This window comes from Artibeus jamaicensis, unplaced genomic scaffold, assembly GCF_021234435.1.
Source record: "Artibeus jamaicensis isolate MK-2021 breed Jamaican fruit bat unplaced genomic scaffold, CSHL_Jam_final scaffold_847, whole genome shotgun sequence".
NCBI lineage: Eukaryota > Metazoa > Chordata > Mammalia > Chiroptera > Phyllostomidae > Artibeus > Artibeus jamaicensis.
Window position 1 is genome coordinate 23,768,090 of NW_026522057.1, and position 18,888 is coordinate 23,786,977.

Below are 18,888 nucleotides of genomic sequence, written 5' to 3' on the forward strand. Positions count from 1 at the left end.
TAAGAGCACTACCGTGCTGCATTTCCCCTCACACTTCCACACCTTTGCGCTGAGCCCCCGTCCGTCAGGTATCACTGTCACCTGTTCTTGTCCTCTCCGCCGCTCTCTGCTTCTCCTCCGTGGCTCCGCAGCGTGTCACCTCCTGAGGCGGCATCTCCTAACTTCTCCTGAGCAGGGTTCGGGGTCGTTTTGCTCTGCTTGTCTCTCTACACATCAGAACTGTCTGGTTCTTCTTTGTCACTTATCTCTAAATTGCGGTCATTCGAAGAAGCACAGACCTTGCTTTTTATTACCAGAATTATTATCTTGACTCCTGGCACATAGAAGATGCTAAAAAATATGGACTTAGCGCAAATGCCAAACTTTGCAGATGAGGAGCACCTGCCCGGCAGCAGAGTGCATTTTCCAAAGTCCCACGGCTCATTCGCAGGGGTCTGGGACACATGTGTCCTGTCTGTGCCACCAGACTGCTGCAAATGTCAGGCCCCAGGCAGGTGGTCACAGACCCAGGAGCATCTGTGTCGTCGGCCCCTGCCAGTGAAACCTCTGGCTGCCCAAACCCACTCATCTGTCGGCCTCTTTCGACCTGGGAAGAAGACACGGTGGACTGAGCGTGGTGTTCCGCACCTGCAGACACAGGGCCCGGGCAGGGGCGTTCGCCCCTCATGAGCCCGCACACTCTGTCAGCAGGTTCTGTGCTTCCTACTCGAGTGCAGGGCTCAGGCGCCCCGGCTCCCCACACACAGGGGCCCGATGTTCAGGGGATCCCCGCCAGGAAAAAAAAAACAAAGCAGAAAGGCAGGCAGCTGTTCTACTATGTTTGAAAACATTGTGAATAATTTCCCATTGCAGGAACTTGTCACAAATGCAAAAATGCCTGTCTCATCCAAGACCTCTGCACTAGGGACTCTAAATAAGGTCAAGGGCGGCCCCCCCACAGGGTTTCATCATGCAGGTGTTGCTGATCAGCAGGCACTGCCTAGAACACAAGGCAACACCTCTCTTTACCGACTGGTCTACCTGGTTTGCTTGTTGTGCCAAAGCAAACTGTATACTTTTAAGTGTCGGCCCAGAAGACATTAGCTCAGGAATTTCTTTCATTTTTTTCATAGCTCATGCTAACACTGATCTCCTCCAAATTGTCTCCCAGATAGTCTACTTTTTCTGGCCTTAAAGTCACCTGTTTCGAATGAAAGTTCTGACCATTTCCAGCCTAATAAAAGAAAAGTGTTAGCTTGCCTTCTTAGTATTTGAGGAACAAACAAAAGAGTAAATATTTTTTTAAATCTATATTTAAAAAAATCTAGCTACCTCTTCTAAGAGATTGTCTTTTTTTTTTAAAAAATAAAAACAGTCTTTGTTTACTCCCATTATACATGCCCTGAACCAGGAAAATAAATTTAAAAGCCCAACAATGACATGTCTTAGCACGAATGTGGACGAATCAGAAACTTCACACGTATTTCTTACCGAAGTATTAATGGGTAAGAAACACTTCGGAAAATAACTTAGTGCATGCTAATAGACTTTACGGCATGCATTGCTTGGGTCTCAGAAATCTCACCTCCAGGGACATTTTTGCATAGCTGACCTGGGAAGGGTGAGCGGCAGCACCGGAAAGAGCCCCCGTGTGTAAGAGAACGTGAAGGTCAAGGACAGGAAAACGGAATCCGACCCCAGCACCACCAAGAAAAGGGGTGAGACACACTCAGGATCAACATGGAGGAAACCTACCCACATGCATTGTTTAAAAATAACCGATCGCGGATGAATACACGAACTTACACAAAGCCCAAAACCCTGCAAAACGGAAACCATGTTGTTTAGGAAGATGTACGTGGCGACCAAATCTATAAAGAACGACCAGGAAATCACCACCGTCAAGCCCAGGAGAGTGCCAGTTGGGCCGGGGACAAAGGGAGGCACCACTGGACTGTGGAGAACTCTCCGTCCCAGGCGCTGGGTGGTGGGCACGTTTGCTCCGCTTAACTCCTTACACCTTTCATAAGTGCATCGTATATTTTATACGGATATTCTATTTCGTAACTTTTAAAACAAAAGAAGTTATGAGCACAGGTGTCTGGAGGCAGAGGTACCCGAAAGTGTCCGAGGAACTAAAACATACAGGAATGAAAGGCTGTAGCCCAAGGCGTTACAGTGGTTGCTACAGCGGCCCAGCAGGTGGATCTTTAACAACTACTTTGCTCTCTTTAACGGTTGTTTCTGTTATTTGAACAAGGAACGTGGACCGGCTGTGCCAAACAGAGGGGCTCAACTCTACACGTCTGCCCTGGATGGAGCCACGAGGCCTGGTTCCTGCCCCGCACGCGGCTGTGTGGGGTGTGCTGGCGGGTCACCTGTGCCACCCTCTGTGAGGACGTCGGGGCCCCACATCCCGTCTAGTGGGAAACTGGCAGGCGGATGTTCTCGCCACGCTCCCCAGAGCGAGACCAGAGCCTCCTTTCTCTTCCCCTGAGCACTGGCCCCCCTTAAGCTTCCACAGAACTGCGTAAGGTCACCCCCACCAACAGCTGCAGACGCGCCTTTGCACACTGTTTCACGAGCTGGAAAATTCTTTCGTTTATATATTTGTGTTTATTGTGGCGAGAACACTTAACATGAGATCTACCCTCTTAACAAATCGTTAAGCGCCCAGTTGGTATTGTTGACCACATGCAAATTCTTAACACCGCTTCAGTGCCTCCCTTCTCCCCAACTTCATCCCGAGAGCTATGGGCAAAGGTGGGGAGAGCCCCGTGCAAGCCGAGCAGAATGTAGCTGTTTTACGTTCCAAATGAAGGAGCGTGATTTACCTGCCGACGTTATGATGAATCGCTCCGTTCTCTCCTCCTGCACCCAGAGCCTGGGAAAAAGATAAGGTGGGAAGGGGCAGGTCCAGCCTGGGAACCCCCAAGGTGGGCAGAGCACCTGCCTGATTGATTTCTCGGGTGTGTGCAGGGGCTGTGAGAGGGGAGGCGACGAATCGTCACTCAAAGAAAAGTGGCCGATGCTAAGTTTCTGGAGATGGCCCAAGAGGAGGGACACTTCCGAACCACAGAGAAGCAAGCAGAAGACAGACAGGCTGCGTGTGTGTGTGTGTGTGTGTGTGTGTGTGTGTGTGTGTGTGTGTGTGTGTGTGTCTGCTGGACGTGGTGGTGGAATAGGGAGGGCAGGAGGCCCAGGGGGTGTGACTGGGGGATTTTAACTGTTTGATGTCCAGTTTGGGGCTGTCAGCCATGTGCCACCGTCACTTCGTCTCTGCTGTCACTCATCAGAGAAGTCTGATACCTGCAAACTCGCTTGCATGTAGTGTGCTTCCGCTTCAGCTTGCCGTTGGTTTGTGGGTTGGATGACTGTGTATCTGTTTGGGGAGACTGAGAGAAAGGGCCTGGGTTCCTTCCACACTGGGCGGGTCTGGTGCAGAGTGGGATGACTGATGGTGGGGTGGTTCTGAGACTCGGAGACAACAAGGACTGGGAGAATGTGAACTAGCAAACAAGTCCAAGTGCAAGCCTGCTTTGTGCCTCAGCTGTGCCTGGCCTACATTAGACAGAGGCCTTTAGCGTCATATTTTATTTTCCTGCTTAGCTCTCATCATCTCCTGAAATAGTGAACAGTGTGCTTTAATTCCTAGGCTTCTTTCCCCACATCCCTCCACCCAAATATAAGCCCCACCCCAGCAGAGCAAGGCCTCAGTCTGATTTGCTCACTGCCGCAGTCCCAGCTGCCGCAACATGGGAACTCAGTGAATATTTGTTGTTCAAATCCACATGTGCCTTTTCCAGGTTTTTTTTCCCCTCTCTCTTTCCCTCTCCTCTTCAGAAATGGTGATCACACAGGCCAGAAGAGAACCCTCATGGAAGATCTTCCATAACCCGGCTGGGCTTCTCCCTGTGAAACCTCAGCTTCTCTGAGTTTGCCCTCTGTGTACACGTGACCATGTTCATGTGTTGTCCATCAATGAACCGTTTTTCACAAGTGGCAGCTATAAATGAGGCATTATCCTCTTATCTGTGTGCTTCTCCTCTTGGCTGGACAGTTTATGATCTCTGGACTTATTTCCTTCCCCGCATTTAACATAATTTTTAGGTGTCAGGGATTAACATATCTTTGGGGAGAATCTGAGCCTTCCTGCCAAAGGAAAACGCGGCCTGGCCACACTTTCTGCAGAGCATCATTAAAATGATACTTCACGTAGCAACAGGTCAGAACACGGGGCCGAGGCAGCTCACATGGCTGGTCTGCGCCTGCACCGCCGGGGCTCTCCTGCAGCTGCTTTTCACAAGACCCAGATGGTCATCTGCAAGGAGGGAGGCTTGGCACACATTGGAGGCCAGGAGTAGGAGGACATGGGTAACAAAAAGCAGACACCATAACATACTTTGGAAGGGTTGAATTATTTTTAAAAGAGAGATGTTATGGAAAGCAAATTCTTGTATTTTCTGACTCTTGCCAGGAATTCAAAATTCCTTTCCCAGCTCCTTTAATCCTCTCCTGGTTCCAGATCCCTCCTCCTGTTTGTAGTCTTGATCAAGTTCCCCTCTGAGCCTCTCTCTCCTCACCTGTCCAATGGGAAGGTTCTAAACCTGCTCTGCCTTCCAAACAGGACGTGCGCGTGGGAGTTGCCTTCACTGCTGTGATCCAAGAGAGACAACACGGGCTCTTCCGGACCAGCAGACAGTGGGGAGCCTGGCTCAGAAGGGCGGCCAGTAGATGGGTGGTCCCCTCACTGCTCTTTTCTCCGAGCAGCTTTATCCAGGTGGGATGGATACATTAAGAACTGCACATACTGAACGTGTACAGTCTGAGAGGTGTGGACACACACAGACACGGGGGGAGCAGACACAGTGACGCCTCCCAGAGTTTCGTGTCCTTTCAGGCTTTTCATTGCTTTTGTTTTTGCAGTGAGAACACTAACATGAGACCCACACTCCCGACAAACTGTGAAGTGCCCGATGCCGCGTTGCTAACTCTAAGCACCATGTGGCAGAGCATAGCCGGCCTCGCCTGCCGAGATACCACACCCACGGAACAGTGACTCCCCAGGCCCGCCTGCCCCCCGCTAACCACCACTGTGGGCTCTGGGTGTCTAAGGCTGACTATTCCAGATGCTTCCTGTGAGTGGAACAGGGCAGTATTTATCCACCCTTCTGTGGTTGGCTTTTTTTCACTTAGCATGATGTCCTTCAGGTTCCTCATGTCATCTCCGATGGCAGGATTTCCTTCCTTTCAAAGGCTGAGCAATTTTCCGTTGTGCGTGGACACCGCGTTTTCTCTACCCAGCCATCTGCCCGCGGACACGTGGGTTGCTTCTGCATCTCGGCTGCTGTGGACAGTGCTGCGGTGAACACAGGCGTGCAGGTGTCTCTTGGAAGGCCTGGCGCCCGCTCTTTGGGATGTGTGCCCAGAGTAGGACTGCGGGATCCTTCCAACACCCGTTCAACGAGACCCCTCTGGGAGTTGCTTCCTACACCTGCAAAATGAGGGGACAACAAGGCCACCCAGCCTGAGGTTGCTGGGGTAGTTACTAGGACCCAGTGCACGTTCTTTGCCGCCCCTCCACTTAGCCCGGGCTTGAGCAGAGCTCCCGATGCTTAATGCTTCATTTAACTTCTACACCCACCTCTGGAGGGAGGTACCACTGGGATGCCCGCACCACGGATGAGACGATGAGAGCCCAGCAGAGCTTCACAAAGACCTGTTGCCGGGCACGCCCTCGGTCATGGTGGAGCAGGGATGTAAACTCATGGAGTGCGAGTCCATGGTACCCTGTCTGTGAAACGTGCCTTCATCCACAGAAATGGAGACTTCCTGAATCCAGCACAGCTGCCTCCAACAAATGGAGATTCCACAACCTCTGGGATAAGACGGCCGCTGTGGCCCAGGAGGACATTTGAGATCCCAGAGGTGGGCAATAAGCCCAAGAGACGAGGCTCCCCAAGTCACAGAATGACCACCTCACACGGAGGCTGGGTTTGCGGGTGCTGGCCGAGTGGGCCCTTGCTGCCACAGCAGGGGACCCTTAGGGGGCCCGACGCAGTTACTCCTTTGTTTGGGGGCTTCTCGGGCTGCGCGGATGTCACATCCTGGGCAGCCTGTCATCACCCCTCCCTGCACCCCCATGAAGAGCAGAAAGGGGACACCAGCAGGGCCCCCTTGTGTGACCTCCTGGTGGAAGGGCAGTGTGGCACCAAAACCCCATGTGGCCGGTCTCTTCCTGTGCACCCTGGGGTGATGGCACCTGCCTGGAGGAGGGCGCCTTGCGTGGGCCCACGGAGCAGCATGGGCGCCCTCTCCAACCAGACGCAGGTGCCTCAGAGGCACGGGAGGTCCAGGGACCAGGGACCTGGTACTTTCTGTCCCAATACTTTCTGTCTGCAAGGTCCTCATTTCCTTCGTTGCTGCCGATTCGGTCTGTGCAGACGGATGACCAGGACCCATGCCTCTCATCCTGCTCTCCTTGAACCCAGGTGCAGGCCTCTCGGATTTGAAGGGCATGCTCTGATTTCGGGGCCATACTGCCTGTCTGCAAGACTGAGTCGCATCAGGTGAGGTCCCGAGACCAAGGGTGGCAAGTTACAATCATGGCCACTAGCCCAAATCTCCATTAGTGTCCTCTCGAGTATGACATATGGTTCAGTACGGGACTGTTGACATTTAGGATCAGAGAACTCATTGTGGGGCCCGGGGGTGGCTCTCCCTTGCCTTGTGTCATGTCCAGTAGCAGCCCTGACCTCTGCCCACTCGATGCCAGGAACACTCCCCACCACCCCTTCTTGGTTGGTGTGACAGCAAAGTGTCCCCTAGGGAGCAGAATCACCCCCAACCAGTCTAAAGAACCCCGACTTACACTTGTAAGTCACTGCCAAGGCAAAGTCAGTGTAAACTCTTCTGGGTTTCAGGCTTCTGAACCCTGAGGGCGCATGGAGCTGACCACCGTGGCACACGCGTGAACCAGCCCCTGGAAGACTTTGGGGTGACAGTGTGGAAAGCAAAAGTGACAGAAATTACCATTTTGCTGGAGGCTAAAGTCGTGCTACTACCTATGCTTGTCCTTGTCTATTAACACCTATGATCGATCGCTATATTGAAGGGAAGGACAAATGCACAATGTACTGCAAACAAGGGGAGTTTCTGGCTTTGTTAATTTTTTTTTTTTGATTGGAGAACACAGTTATAAATTTCAGTGCCAGAAAGAGAGAAAGAGAATCATTAATTTGACATTCTAAGAGAATCTACGAGATCACAGCCAAAGTTTTCATCCAACAGAAATAGAATCAAAATCTCAAAGTCCTCAGCTGTCTGGGCCCACATGGGCATGACAGTTTCCGAGAGCTTGTCATTCAAAAGAAAAAAGAAGTCAGCCTTCATGCTGTATTGTCCTTCTGCCCAGGGCACCCAGTACAAGAGCAGTGTTTGTGTCAAAGGCTCGGACACCTACAAACACCGACACAAACACCGAGGCTCTGCTGAGACTGGAGTGCCCAGGTCCTCTGTCCCCTCTCTGTCTCAGGACTGTGAGACCCCCGCAGAGTGGGCCGTCTGGCAGGCACTCCAGCTGCGGTGCTTGGCCATACGCCCTCTGCGGGCCCGCCGTGGTGCTTTAGCAAATGAGACATGTCCAGAGGGATGTCTGAGCTCTGGTGTGCTCTACCATAAAGGGGAAGAAAGGGTCCGCTTAGCTTAACAATTCTTCATCTCAGAAGCTGCTGCTCTGCTTGTCTGTCTGTCACTATGCTGGTGTGTGGCCACCACACCAACATAGTGATAGAATGATACGTAGTTTTCCAGCCTTGAATTTAACCCACTCAGCCCAGCTCCGAAATGGCTCAGTCAAGCCATTTACCTCAGCTCGATTCTGGGAAATAATCCAAGAGCTGCTAAGAAGGACAGTCTGTCACTCCCACCTGGTGAGGACACCTGGGTCGAGTACCCTCTACCCTCTGTGCCCCTTCCCTTCCTCACTTGCGTCACTTCACTGCCTCCCTGACTCAGCCCCCTGCACCAACTCCAGCAGCAAGAGCAAGCACCGTCAGCAGAAAAATGCCTGCGGGTCGCCTGCACTGAGTCTTCTGGTTCAAATACATGACCTCCTTTCGCCTCCAGACTGACCCGACGCGGCAGGTGCTGTGTCGAGGCAGTGAAGACCACACAGCACTGACCGTTCTCGGCCTCGCTGAGCTGTGCACTGTAAATGGGAGCGTCGTGTGGTACATCAGTTCTATCCCAGTAAAGCCGTTAAACATATCATTTAAAAAACTGGAGGCTGCTGAAGAGAGACATGTGTAGCCGTAACTCTGCACAGGAGGGAAGAAGGAAGGCTGAAAATGAACAAGCTCAGTATCTGACTTCATAAGTTGGAAAAAGTGTTTGAGGCAGATTCCCATATCCAGGGTCACTCAGCTTCAAGTGGCACAGCCCAAAAGCCACACGGGTCCCCCCGGCCTCGCCCCTGATGTCCTCCCAGACCCTGCACGGTTCCTGGTCTGGATCCACCACAAGCGCCCAGGACGGCCGTGTGCAGCCTGGGAACAGGGTTCACCTTCCCATCCCCACGGCCTCACACTCAGCGGGTGCTCAGGAGATGTTCGCCGAATGGGTCACCTGCTTGGACTGTTCCAGCGTGTCGGTCACCCCGACCCCTTCGGCATGACTCGTGTTTCCTGGGTGACTCGGATTGCATTCTCACAGAGGAGCACCCCTGCTCACTGTCAGGAGGAAGGCGCATCTCTCCAAACTGAACACACTCAGCAAGAAGTTCCTGCAAACTAACTCACCCAATGAACTTGGGAAGGGAAGAAGCCAAAGACCGCTGAGTGTTAACAAATGATTTCCTGGGACTTGGAAATGATTTAAAGTGAAAGGTCCGCACTCTTTGCAAATTAGTTTCCTAATCAGTACCCAGGGCTCCTTGGGCCTGGCTTGCTGCTCGGCCATTAGTGGTCGTGTTAGTGGAAAAATACACTGGCCCTTCAGCCGAGAACATGCCAGAGACTCATCAGTGTTTTTCTCCCGCATGTTTCCTCTCTGCTGAATGCAGTTTTTGCTGAAGACCCACAGGAAGAGGTGAAGTCTCTCTCACTCAGTTTAAGCATCTTCTGCCCGGCCCCCCCCACCCCCCGCCCCCGTCCCCTCCAAAGGATTCCCACCCAGCACTTACCCAGTGAGGAAAAGAGTGCAAAGCAGTAAAAGGTAATTTCTGACAACCGCTGGGGTTTCAATTCAGACATTTCCCCTAGAGATTAGTCTATGCTGGTTGTTCAGATGTTATTGCTTATTTTTTTTCTTTCACGCGATTTCAAGGACACACCCTTATGCTAATACTAACTCATTATAAAACACAGCCACGGGCATGACTGGTCCCACCTTGTTGGATTTGAAAGAAAACTCCCTGAAGAGGGACCAGATCAGCTGAGCAAGGTGTTTCTCTGGTCTGTTTTCATTCCAGGCATCAAGGAACAACCTAGTTCTTTTAGGAAAAGGTACCGGGGGCAGCCATGCCCCTGGGGGCCGGGGGAGGGAGACGACATTCTCTTAGTTCTCTGCAGAAGAGGTCAGCCTGGTGCAGGGGAGGAAGATGCTGGCGGCAGATCTCAGACTAGGAAGAGAAGGAAGAGCACCCCTTCTCTCCTGGGGTCTGGGAGTCGGCTGGGCCTTTAGTCCCGGGTTCTGCAGACCCCCTCCCCCAGTACCACCACGGGAAGGGAAAATGGGGAGCAATCAGACAGGAGCTGACCGTGAAGGGGGCTCTTTCCAGCATTAAAGCCAGAAGGGAGGCTGGGCAAAGGGACCGAGAGGTGCGGATGGGCAGTTACGAAACAGTCCTGGGGACGTCGATGGTACCGCGATAACCATGCGTGGGGCCAGGTGGTGTCTTGGAACAGCGGCGGTCCACTCTGTGAGGCGCTTGGTTGTCTAACCACAATGCTGTGCCTCTGAAACTAATAAGGCCAATACCAAATGTGAACTGTACTTGAAATAAATAAATTAGAATACATTTCAAACCAGCCAGAAGGCGTCCTGTCATCCGAGTGAGCAACTGTTCACACACACACCACCTAAGAGCCCATCTGGTGGCCACTCATCTTCTTACCTGACTTGTGAACATTTAGATTACTTCCCATTTTTCACTCTTAGAAAGAAAGTGACTATTTCGCCTTTGTGCATACAATTCCTTTCTATTTCTTTACCACGGCTTTATTGAGGTACAGTTCACACACCATAAAATTCAGTCTCGAAATACAGAGCTCAGGGGTGTCTGGTATATTCACAGAGTTGTGCCACTATTACCACCATCAAATTTCAGAGCATTTTCTCACTTCCCGCCCCCTGTCCCCTTACTGATGCTGATACACGCTCTGTCTGCACGGACCTACCTACTGGGCATTTCCCATGAAGGCGCTCACACAGTATGTGGCCTTTGGTGGCTGGCTTCTTGTACTTAACACCATGGTTTCAAGGTCTGTCCACGTCATAGCGCTTTACGCCTTTTCTTGTGATCGAGTAACATTCTGCGGTATGGCTTCACCACGCAGCGTGCATCCAGCCCTCAGCTGGTGGGGTCACCTGTGTGTTTCTCCCTGTTGGCTATTACGGGTAATGCTGCTATGGACGTTTCCATACACGCTTTGGTGGGATTGTCTTCGGTTCTCTTGGGGGCATACCTAGGAATGGACTTGCTGGGTTGTATGCTAACCAGCTCTCCGACCTTTGGGGGGATTGCGAAGCTATTTTCCACAGCGGCTGCACCAGCCATGGGGCTTTATTCATTCTGAGTATTCATCCCACAGGCTGGAGTTCCATTTTCAAGTCTCCTGACGCACATCTCCAGAATGCTTTGCTGGAAGGCAGCACAAGAAGGTTTAAGAGTTGTCTTTTGGCTTCATTCACTAGCATCTATCACCTCCCAAAGCTGGCACAGATTTCATTTGGTTGGGAAGGATTCCCCTACCTTGTCTTATACTCTGCTCTCCATGCCCCACCCCCATGTACCATCGCTGGCCCTCTGCCTGCACCCAGATATTCAAGTTCAATCTGTAAGGTACGTGGAAGTTTTTTTCAAACACTCTCCACCTGTGTGTGCTTTTCAAGCTCCTTAAGGTCAGGTACCATGTCTTCAATGTATCCTCTACTTCCAACAGACCAAGCAGAGAGGGGCTCTGCCCACGAAACACACTCAGCCACGGCTTTCTGAGCTGTAACTTAAAAAGCATGTAAGTAGGGCAAATGGTGCTGGACCTTATCGTTCCGAAGCTGCGCAGCGGGACCGAGCGTCCCGCCTTGGGGTCCTCTGTGAAGCGCAGGGCCTTTGAGGGCAGAGAATCAGCCTGCGCAGGCTCTGCGACTCCACCAACTGCGTGAGGACAAGGAAGCGACTCGGTAGCAGGCAGCTACCACGTGCCAGCTTGTACTACAGGCTCCAACACTCACACCACTTAGTCTTCCTCACGAATCAATGCAGACCTTGGCCACCAGGTGCTTTTTTTCATCCTTTTACACAGGGGAGCACTGGGGCCCAGGGGCACAGTCTTAGACAAGGAACGTGTGACCACAACCTGGAAATAACTTCACCAATTTTATGCTGCTCACTAGGTGCACAGAAACCCTCAGAATATAACGAGGCTGTTAAAATGACGGGAAAGAGTCAAACATTCCAAATATCAGAAATCTTCATTCTTCCGCCTTTTTCCTTTATCTTTTTTAAACATTCTTCACCCTAAAAATGGCGACCCTGTTTACATGTGATATCTTTGTTTTGTTACCTGACTTTTTTTTTTTTTTGGCAATTGATCTGAATCTTGAGAAGCCAGTTTACTAAACTGTTTTTATTTTGAAATATTCATTGCTTTCTTGAAACTAGATGCGCTATGCAAGAAAATTAATAAAAAATAACGAGGAGAAAACCAAGCAACAATGAAGAACACCTGGCAGGGGCTGACAAGAGCACTAGGATGATGTTCAACATTCCTTTAAGCCAGAGAGAAAAGCTGTAGATTCTGCTGTGAAGACAGTGTTACTGTATGTCGGGTCTGTACCAGGCTGGATAAGGTCCCTGTGTAAGTAGCCAACTCGAACAGACTGCCAGATGTCAGCGTATAAGAAATGGAAGGGACATTTCTGGCCTCTCCTCACCCCGAAGAACCCAGAAAGAGGCGGGGTCTTTGTGTCTTTGGTAACAGACACTAGCAACAAGGGATGGAACTTCCATACGCTTTGGAAAGAGGCTAAAACCTAAAGATATGCAGGAAAGAGAAAATAATTCAACTATTTTCAATATTTCAAAAAGTTTAATAGTAATGTTATACTCCTCTAAAGTCACATACACACCCCCCCCAAACTATCTGACGGTCCAGTTCTCACTGCTTTTGACAATAAGAAAAGACACCTGGTGTGTGTGAGCACCAATCACCTAATACTCTCAGGAGGTAAAGTGAAGGTGCGTTTCCTCCTCCTCCTCCTGGGCGCCCAGCCCGGTCGCACTCCCAGCCGCCCTTGTGGTGTGATGTGCTGGCAAGACTGAGCGCTGCCTAGAGCGTGCGAGTGAAGGTGACATGTGCCACTCCCTGGCCTGGCCTGTAGAAACCCCACGCAAGCCGCTCCTCAGACCCTTCCCCTAAGCTGCGACTTTGGAATGAATGATGAAGACTATGGGGTCTAAAGGCGAGAGGGCCTGGGTCCCGGAGTCCCTCTTACAGGAGAGCAGTATGCTGAGCAGGGGCACCTGCTTAGCCTTTACATGCGTGGGCAATGCCCCCTGTCACGCTAAGCCAGTGAGCTGTGAAGAACTGTCTACTCGAGTAGCTAGCATTACCCTTGCTCCCCCAGACACCTTAGGTGGCTGTTGACAAAGTCGTTCCTGAGTCACAATCAGAGCCCTGGACACGGAAACCAGCGTTATCCCCAGCTAGTGTGTGAGAATTCCTGCCGTTTAAATTCCTCATCTAGCAGGCGGACCAACAGAGGACTCGAGAGCTGGGAATTAACCCTGACCGGTGTGGCCCAGTTGGTTGGGTGTCGTCCCATGAAGCAAAATGTTGCCGGTTTGATTCCCGGTCAGAGCACGTGCCTGGGCTGTGGGTTCAGTCCCCAGACAGGGTGAGTACGAGAGGCGGCCAATGGACGTGTCTCTCACATCGATGCTTCTCTCCCTCTCTCCCTCCCCCTCTCTCTAAAAGTAAATAAATAAAACCTTTGTTAAAAAAGAGTTGGGAGTTAGACCCAGAGTTTTTTATTCTTTCATAATCTCTTTCTAACTTGCTGTTTGACCTCTCTTCCTACTTTACTTATTACTCCAGCATGAACAGTTGCAAGCCAGTGGTAAATATTAAACAGGCAGAAATTTGGGCCACGCTGGGGGGGAAAGCCTCTTCATTGTGCACTTTGTCACTCTCGAGGGAAAACAGCATTTTCTCCGGGGGTTTCCATTACGCACAAACCAGCAATTCAGAGGCTCATCTGACTGTTTACATCTCAGCAGAGAGCGAAAGTCATCTGCCAACAGTCGTCTCATTGGCTTTGGGCCGTGTGCTTTCCAGGGCCATTCTCTCCCTGCTAGGGAAAGTCAGGCAACAAGTGAACCATCCACCCGTGGGAGCCGAAGCGGACAGAGAGCAGTAACAGTAACAACAGCACGGACATTTGTCGAGAAGCTTGTTTATATTACTGTCCATGCTACACACTTCGAATACATATTACTGACCCACAGAAAGAAACTTGTGCCTGTTTCAGTGGCGACAAAGCAGAGGGTGTAAGGATTACGCAAAATGCCTGGGGTTATACGACGCCCTTATGTGTCAGGCATTTTTTGAGATCGTAATCAATGATCTAGTACTAAACTGGATCATCACGTGACTACATAAAAATGCAAATGCCATGTTTTCTAGCACCTGAAGAGGTCATGGACCATTTTTATAATTTTTGTACTGAAACAATAGGGGCACCAAGGGGCCAGTGCACAATTCAGGTGTCTTGGGGCCACCTTCCACGGCAGAGCCAACAATCTTCTAAGACTCTCAGGTGGAAAGAGAACTCTCTGTAAGGGGGTAGGTTTGACCCGGGCAGCAGGCCCTTCCGAATTTCTAGCCAGGAGGAAGTGTGGATGCTGACAAGCTGTTTAAGAAGAATGTGAACAAACAAAACCAAAAACAAGCTGACAGATACAGAAGACAAACCGATAGGCACTAGATGGGAGGGGTGGGGGGCTGGGGGAAAAAGGGGAAAGGGGTCAAGAAGCACAATCTGCCAGTTGTAAAAGCAGACACGGGGAGGCAAAGCGCAGCACAGGGAGCATTGTCAGCAACATTGTAACAACCCCGCACGGTGTCAGAGGGGCACCAGATCTGGGGGGGGGGTCACTTCGCCATTTACACAAATGTCTAATCGCTGTGCTTTGCATGTGAAACCAAAAGTAATACTGTAGCCCAACTGCAACTGAAAAATAAAATGTAATTACTTTTGAAAAAGAATGGGAAGCGCTGCACGCGGGCACTGGACTCCAACCTGAGCTCAAAGCCTCCCTCTGCCAAAACAAGCTGTGGTTTTAATCTTCCTGAGTCACATTAGTGTCACCTGCTACTGAAAAGGCAGGTGGATATGGCAGAAGGATGCCGTAAGGATTAAATAAAATAATACCACTTTAGCTCTAAGCTCACTCCTTGCCTGGCTTTTAGATGGGATCCAATAAATGGTATGGTTTATTTCAAGTGTTATGAGCTTGTAAAAAGTAATCCTGGAAGAGTTTTATTCAAATCAGACCAAACTCTGACGATATTCACCTTTGGGTTTTTTGTATTATTATTACTATTAATCTCTCTCAATAAGTCAGTATGGTAGCCACTAGACACAAGGCTATTGAAATTTTAGGTTTCAGTTGCACTGGCCACATCCCGATTTCGCAATAGCCACATGAGGTCAGTGGCCACTCTCCCGGACAGAGGCGATATAGAAAATGTCCAGGGTTGAAGAAGGTTCTGCCGGAGGACGTGGAGCTGGAGGAAGAGCAGAGTGGGAAAGAGTGGAGGGAACCCACTCAGGTGCGAGGGCCAGTTTGCGCGAAGCTCTGCTGGAGGCCAGACGATGGGCCACAGGAGCCCTGGGGGCGGGGGCGCTTCCTGCATCGATGAGAAGCCGATGCTGCTCGGAGAGATGCTAATTTTTCAGAGCATCGTCCTGTGCGTATATTTCTTAAATAATGACAGCAGGTTCTCCAGGACAGGAAACCTCGGAAACTGAGGTGGTGTCCCCTAAGTACTAGACCACTGTCCAAGGCTGGGATCCAGAAAGGGCCAATGCCGACTGAGACTTGGCAAGGGGCAACGTAAGAGGGCCCGTGTAGGGATCAGGTATCTGGATATGCTGCAAAAATACTATTTAAGGAAAACATAAAACATTAGAGGCATTGTTTGCCATAGAATTAATGGCCCGAAAGCAAACAAGAGTATGAATTTTCTTTACATCTGTTCATCTTTTGCATTTCCCCCACCAATATGACTGTATTTTTATACAAAATATGTTACATGGGCATAAAATATGCTATATTCAGTCTTTTTTAAAATTCAGAGAATAACACCTCAATAACACTTCTTTCCAAAAATGTTATACTTCCAAGAAGCACTCAACGGCTTTTATAAACACACTTTTGTAAAACAGATATTCACTGTTGAAGCAGGATATGTTATATGCCAAAAAAACATTTATATTATAAATTTCTTTTGTTTTTTAAAAAATGCTAAGAAGAGAGAAATCCAGTTGGCTGCAAATGAATTAAGGAACGGCAAAGCTATTTTTCTTTCTTGTCTTTTTACAGTTCATGGTGCAATTTTATTTTCCCCATGTTTAAAGATTGTACAAAATAGAGCTTATAAACTACTTTCTTGCTAAATGAGACAACTCATTAGTAGCTATGTGGGTACAGAAAGCTTTCCTAAGGCTCTGGATTTTCTTCCGTTGGATTGCAGGACTTTGTAGCCCTCCCAGTGGCAAGTGACTATGTCGTTCTATGAGCCACATGGGTGCCATTCTGGAAACACAAACCAGGGGGAACGGAAAGGGTGGCCAAGGCAGGGACACTCACTCCTGCTGACCAGCGGAGTGGGGAGAACACCAGTGGACGGGGCATCATGACCTTGGTGGAGTCAAAGCCCCAGCCCGTTGGTTAAAGAACACCATCCTTGGATACAGAATACATACGCTTACATTTATCTTAAGAGAGCTGTATGGGACCCCCAGTGCCAAGATGTCCTCTGGTTTCGCATTATATTTTAATTTGGGGGATGGGCACTATACCAGTCAGCTGATAACATTCCAAAGCACAGTGGGGTGTCATGCTGACTTTTAGGAGGTTCTGCATGTCCTTGGACATGAAGGCAGATCTAATGGCACCTGCCCTATGACTCATAACCACCACCACCACCTCCCTCCCACCACGGGCCCAAAGCAGGAAAATGTGTTCCTTCGTGAAAGGGGATGCCCGAAGAAGGGGAAGCTTTAATAAGGCCCCCGGGTACTGCTGGGCACTTAAATGTTTACGTGGATTCAAACAGAGAGAGGGGAGATTGGAGAGAGACTTCCGATGTCCGTTTCCAAAACGGACCACGCCTCTGGTCCTCTTCCCTTCATTCGCTGTGGGGGTGAAACCTTATCACACAGTGGATAGAAATGATAGCCCCAACAAGCCAGGAGTCTCCGGAGTAGAAACTCTGAGATTTTTACACCTTTAAACTCATCAAAGAACTCAGAGCACACACACCCATTTCTCTACTCAGGAGAGAAGACCCACCTCCACCTCACGGACAACGGGCAGTGTGGAAGAATGAGAGAAGACGACGGATTATGGGCTTCCCGTGGAAGAGGGTTTGCAGAGAAACCCCAAACATCGCGGAACACAGGCTGCTCTGATTTCTTATTCACGACCTTCATCTGCCTTCTCTTCCACAAGGCAGGTGGAAACGGGTCACTCTGGTGAATGGCGATTGGTTCCTGCCGCACGTCAACTAAAATGAGGTGCTTTATCGTGACGGGTTTAAGGGGACACGGGCATATATTTAAGAGGCCCATTAAAAAAAAAACACTCTTGGTCACCCATGGCACTTAAAAACGTCCCATCTTCCCCCTCTCCCGCCCCCTTTCCTGCAGTTCTGGAAAGGCAGAGAAGTGACCTGGCGTTCGGTAGGCACGTGACCAAGGACACGCGTGCGGCTGTGCTGTTCACAACACTGTTGTACCGAAGTTGACCTGTGTCAGAGCTGTGATACACCAGAAAATAAACCCAGCTGGCAAGCTCCTTGTATGGAAACAGCACCCCAAAACCCCACTTTTAAGGAGAGGTTTTGTGCAATGTATCATCTCCCTTCTGGGAAGCACTTGTCTGTGCAGGGCGAAGACAAAAATTAGAACAGTTTAGGCTGACCACGATCACAGCCATGGTGAGTCTTGCACATAAACTCCTAGGGGGCAAGGATAGTATGGAAACCTGGGTAACATTAACCGAAGACCCACAGTGCAGGGACCAGCTACAGGCCTGTGCTGTGTTTGGAACTTAGTCATTATCTGCTGAGTACAGTGGTGAAGGTCAAACGAGGAATCCAAAGCACATTGGAACTCATTTGCAAAGGGATGTGGGAGAGGAGGAGACTGGAAAGGAAGTGGGTGCGCGGATGGATGATGGATGAACAGAGAGACAGACAGACAGACAGGTGGGTAGATGAATGAATGGAGTGATTGCCTCCTCGGGGCCAATTCACATTAGGCAAGCAGACAGAAGTAGTATAACTGTGGCCTTGAAAGTGAACCCCTTGGGGGCAGGAAGCACACCACCCTCCTGATGGAGCAGCAGCAGCCGGCTCCATAACCAGCTCTCAGTAACCCTTTCTGAATAGACGCGCAGGTGGACGAATGGACGGCGCTGCCTCAACCTGAACCTTTACTTCCAGGCACAAACGACAGCTGTCATCCCTGTAATAAATCTTTAAAAAAAATTAATGTAAATTTAGACCATTTCTTTAGCATAAAAAAATAACCAGACAAGTGTGAATACGGTGAGAGGCACACCCCCACTCTGGACAGCGCCCGCCTTCACAGAGGCAGCACTCGCAATGCTGTTCATCTCAGGCTAGTCAGGAAGTGGCCATGGTCACGGCCGCAGGAGCACACATCACCCAAGTGAGTGGTGTGCAGTCCTCGGATTGGTCAGGAACCCAGAATGCCGCCACCAAATGAGGTGCAGAGGTAACACGGTCCAGCAGAGATACAGGTGGACTTTGCCAGTTAAGCCACCGCCGGGAACCTTCTCCCTGGGTTTGGATGGAGTCCCTTTAAGGCCTGGCACACATGGATGTTCTGGAGAGTTCCTAAGTCCCCTACCTGCACATGGAGACATGGGAGACTCCCAGGTTTGGGACATAAGCTATCCATAGGGCAGCCAGGGATGAGTCAAGGATTCTAAGTCAAAACCAGGAAGGTGTAAAGGCTATTAATTGAATTGGCAAAGTCAGGAAGAGGATCTGATTTGGGTAAGAAAATGGGTTGCATTTGGGCATGTCACTTTCGAGGTGACAGATGGCCATCCAGAAAAGGACAAGCGGGGAGTCAGGACACGTCTGGGGCCCCCACTGGGCAGCAGTCTGTACATATTTCACTGTGGACGGTGTATGGGACGTCAGGTGAAGCAAGGGAAGGGAATGGAGAAAAAAGAGCTGAGGGCACAACCACGGAGGAGAAAAGAGCAGCCCACGGACACCCACAAACACGGAAAGCTAGGAAGGAGGGCGGGGCATCCTGACGGTTCTGCAGAAAAGGAAGAAGAGGGTTCCTTTCCCATCCGCACGTTCTGAGGACGTGGGCAACTCCGTGATCCCGGTCCCTGGTACAGGGCCTTGGCCGTGAGGTGCC